This window comes from Schistocerca americana, unplaced genomic scaffold, assembly GCF_021461395.2.
Source record: "Schistocerca americana isolate TAMUIC-IGC-003095 unplaced genomic scaffold, iqSchAmer2.1 HiC_scaffold_158, whole genome shotgun sequence".
NCBI lineage: Eukaryota > Metazoa > Arthropoda > Insecta > Orthoptera > Acrididae > Schistocerca > Schistocerca americana.
In genome coordinates, this window is record NW_025725666.1 from 135001 (window position 1) to 140000 (window position 5000).

Consider the following 5000-nt stretch of genomic DNA (forward strand, 5'->3'; position numbering starts at 1 on the left):
GCCATGTCGAGCGCACCACAAAACATACCGCCATCTGTAGGTCTCCCGCAACATGACCTCCTGCAACGACGATACCGTCATCTATGAGACGCCAAGCCGACTAAGACAGCGATGGGCCCACAGTGCCCTTCTTTCGACAACAGCACCCCAACGCCAGCGCCTCTGCCGCACGAAGTCGTGGACCGGCAATCACTCCACCTGCACCCGTTCGTGCCCCACCCCAACCGCCCAACTCGCAACTCCAGCGGATGAACGGCGGACTTTGCTCGCACTCGCAATGTGCAATCCACCCCTATAACGTGCGTTTCATGAAGAGTTATGTCCAATATGCGACATTCCCGCTGTCCCTATACATGAGCTGCGAGCTGTACCACTTACGAGCTACAGACGCGATCGCGTTGCTCTCTGTACGAATGCAGATGCTCAGCGGTCAGCTAGGAGGCGCTCCATCCATGTCGGTACCGGTGAGCGTTGCACTCGCAGTCGCAAAAACGTACGGCAAGTATATTACTCGGAAGAGTCAATGACAGTCCAAGCCCCCCTGCGTGGGAAGAGTCTTTCTAGGCCATGACCCACCGGAAGGGCGCAGCGTCCCCCCACCCCAACATGTGACGTCACACTATCCGTATTGACGACTAGACTGATTCCTGATAATCATTTGCCATACACCGGTGGAAGCTGCCGAGACGAGTAACTACATGGCGGCCTCGCCGTGTCACTAATGTACAGAGATACAACAGTTTCGACTGGAACCGGATGAAACGTATACACGGCGCTGATTAGTAATAGATAGAGCCATCAAAATACAGATAATGTATACAACTGTCCGTATACATGCTGAAAGACTCTGCTCACAATCACAACCACACGTCAACCAGACACTCTTATCACGCACTACTCTCTGCCTGTAACAGGCACAGAGACAATATGTAAGCACCAGCATGGAACAACACCCAGTGCATCCTCTCCGCCACATTAGACAATCCACACTATCATAACCAGACCGGGAGGTCCACTCACAAAACAGAATATCCCACCCTTCCGACAACCACCATTGCTCAGCTAAGCCACCAACACCCACACATGTCCTACACAGGGGTACACCCAACATCACAATACTGCCTCCTGTCACAGCACACAAACAATGGCAGGAATGAAAGACACAGGTCTGCCACAAGCATGGAATCAGAGCGCCGCCTGTCATGAGCCAAAGGTGCATCCTGACGTGGCAAATCAGATGATGCCGCAGGCATCCACTTACTATAATCACAATCAACAAACCGGCCGCCGCCGCCCGCCCGCCCCCCCCCCCCCAATACACCTTTCCTTACAACAATGTGTACCTTAACCTAACCCATATTGTGCCTTAACCTAACCCATATTGTACCTTAACCTAACCCATATTGTACCTTAACCTAACCCATATTGTACCTTAACCTAACCCATATTGTACCTTAACCTAACCCATATTGTACCTTAACCTAACCCATATTGTACCTTAACCTAACCCATATTGTGCCTTAACCTAACCCATATTGTGCCTTAACCTAACCCATATTGTGCCTTAACCTAACCCATATTGTGCCTTAACCTAACCCATATTGTGCCTTAACCTAACCCATATTGTGCCTTAACCTAACCCATATTGTGCCTTAACCTAACCCATATTGTGCCTTAACCTAACCCATATTGTGCCTTAACCTAACCCATATTGTGCCTTAACCTAACCCATATTGTGCCTTAACCTAACCCATATTGTGCCTAAACCTAACCCATATTGTGCCTTAACCTAACCCATATTGTGCCTTAACCTAACCCATATTGTGCCTTAACCTAACCCATATTGTGCCTTAACCTAACCCATATTGTGCCTTAACCTAACCCATATTGCGCCTTAACCTAACCCATATTGCGCCTTAACCTAACCCATATTGCGCCTTAACCTAACCCATATTGCGCCTTAACCTAACCCATATTGTGCCTTAACCTAACCCATATTGTGCCTTAACCTAACCCATATTGTGCCTTAACCTAACCCATATTGTGCCTTAACCTAACCCATATTGTGCCTTAACCTAACCCATATTGTGCCTTAACCTAACCCATATTGTGCCTAAACCTAACCCATATTGTGCCTTAACCTAACCCATATTGTGCCTTAACCTAACCCATATTGTGCCTTAACCTAACCCATATTGTGCCTTAACCTAACCCATATTGTGCCTTAACCTAACCCATATTGCGCCTTAACCTAACCCATATTGCGCCTTAACCTAACCCATATTGCGCCTTAACCTAACCCATATTGCGCCTTAACCTAACCCATATTGCGCCTTAACCTAACCTATATTGCGCCTTAACCTAACCTATATTGCGCCTTAACCTAACCTATATTGCGCCTTAACCTAACCCACGTTGCGCCTTAACCTAACCTATATTGCGCCTTAACCTAACCTATATTGCGCCTTAACCTAACCTATATTGCGCCTTAACGTAACCTATATTGCGCCTTAACCTAACCCACGTTGCGCCTTAACCTAACCCACGTTGCGCCTTAACCTAACCCACGTTGCGCCTTAACCTAACCCACGTTGCGCCTTAACCTAACCCACGTTGCGCCTTAACCTAACCCACGTTGCGCCTTAACCTAACCCACGTTGCGCCTTAACCTAACCCACGTTGCGCCTTAACCTAACCCACGTTGCGCCTTAACCTAACCCATATTGTACCTTAACCTAACCCATATTGTACCTTAACCCAACCCATATTGTACCTTAACCCAACCCATGTTGCGCCTTAACCCAACCCATGTTGCGCCTTAACCCAACACACGTTGCGCCTTAACCCAACACACGTTGCGCCTTAACCCAACACACGTTGCGCCTTAACCCAACACACGTTGCGCCTTAACCCAACACACGTTGCGCCTTAACCCAACACACGTTGCGCCTTAACCCAACACACGTTGCGCCTTAACCCAACACACGTTGCGCCTTAACCCAACACACGTTGCGCCTTAACCCAACACACGTTGCGCCTTAACCCAACACACGTTGGGCCTGAACCCAACACACGTTGGGCCTGAACCCAACACACGTTGGGCCTGAACCCAACACACGTTGGGCCTGAACCCAACACACGTTGGGCCTGAACCCAACACACGTTGGGCCTGAACCCAACACACGTTGGGCCTGAACCCAACACACGTTGGGCCTTAACCCAACACACGTTGGGCCTTAACCCAACACACGTTGGGCCTTAACCCAACACACGTTGGGCCTTAACCCAACACACGTTGGGCCTTAACCCAACACACGTTGGGCCTTAACCCAACACACGTTGGGCCTTAACCCAACACACGTTGGGCCTTAACCCAACACACGTTGGGCCTTAACCCAACACACGTTGGGCCTTAACCCAACACACGTTGGGCCTTAACCCAACACACGTTGGGCCTTAACCTGCTCTGTAATTGTCATACGACGCGTTAAATTAGTGTAGTGTTGCCTAACTGCAACCCCCGCAATATAGTTTGCTACTCGCACTGCCCGGTCCCCAGAGTATCGCTTCATGTTAAACACCTTGCAGCTATACACTGTAATGCGGATGGCAGCAGGACGTACATGCTCAATGCCCTTCGCAGTTGTTCATTGGCATTCGCATGGCGAAGCACAGCCTACGTTGTGGTACGGCTTGTGTCAACTGTCCGCTGATGTTGTACGTCCAAATCACACACTGTACTGCACATTGGTCCTCATGTACTGAATGATACATCGTGGTACATGTGTGACCGTACCACGACTGCGCCAACAACGGCGAACCATACGGTCCAAATATTGTGCACTCAGCTACGTGTCGTCTCCCTATAAGAGCTGGATTGCAGTATGGTATGCCGTGGATGGCGATCAGCATGAGCCGTCTGTTGATGTAGTGGCGCGTGTTGTCAGACGTAGTCGTCTCTTCTCACACACCGTGATAGCATGGTGCACTGCGTTCCACATCTGCGACATGCGACAGAGGCCGGTTGACAGTCGTTCGCGCAATGGACATCGCATACGTACGGGGGCCACCTTCCACGTGTTCGCGAAGCGTGCACATGTTGTTGCGTGTATGTGGGCAGACATAGTGTGTCGTGACACCTGACACAGGCATGCAACAATCGTTGAATTTGCAAATGGCGATGGACGTCTACGTTTGCTGGTGACGTTACGCAAATGAACAACTGGTAAACCGTTGTGGTGCGGTTGTTCTCGCTAGAGGTGAATCAGTGATGGCGACGATCGGTTGAGCTACCAACCGGTTGTTTCAGCGATACCCACCATGCCCACGAACGTGAATGGCATGTGGGTGTGAAGCGATACGCGGCGGTGGCTGGGTGGGACCGTCCCCGGCCGGTGAGGGGGGGCCTCCCGGCGTGCTGGCCGCGCGGTGCGTGGGCGCACGCGCTACAGCCGGCTGGTGGGGGCGGCCAGTGGCAGGCGCGCCGGCCGACGGAGGCGGCAGGCGGCGCAGCTGCGCGCCGGCGCACCCTGCACGCGGCGCCGTGCGGCCAAAGTAGGTCCTCGCGGGCCCGGTGCGAAGCGCGGTGGACATCTGCAGTGTGCTGGTCCGATTGAGGACTGTGTGCGCTGAGGATGCGCCGCCGCCCGGCGCTCGGCGCCGCGACGCCGTCTGCTGCTCGGTCGCCTCTGCGGTTCTCGCAGGTGGTTTGTATCGCAGCTGTGCGGACGTGTTGGCGCGTGCGCTGTGCTGGGAGAGTTCGCTTCGGCACCCAAGTGGGGCTTTTGTCCTTCTGTGGCGCTGGCGTTGGAGCTGCCGGCCACCGTAGGTGGCGCGTGTTGTCTCCCGCCGGCAATGCCACGACAGCACGCTCCCGGGCCTCTGTCGGCAGCGGCAAGCTCAGTTGGGAGCACGGGTGGTCGCACCTAAAGCGTCTACTCGCCAAACTCCGGGCGATTGCGCCTCTCTCGAACCCGACCAAGTACTTAGGACGGCGCTGC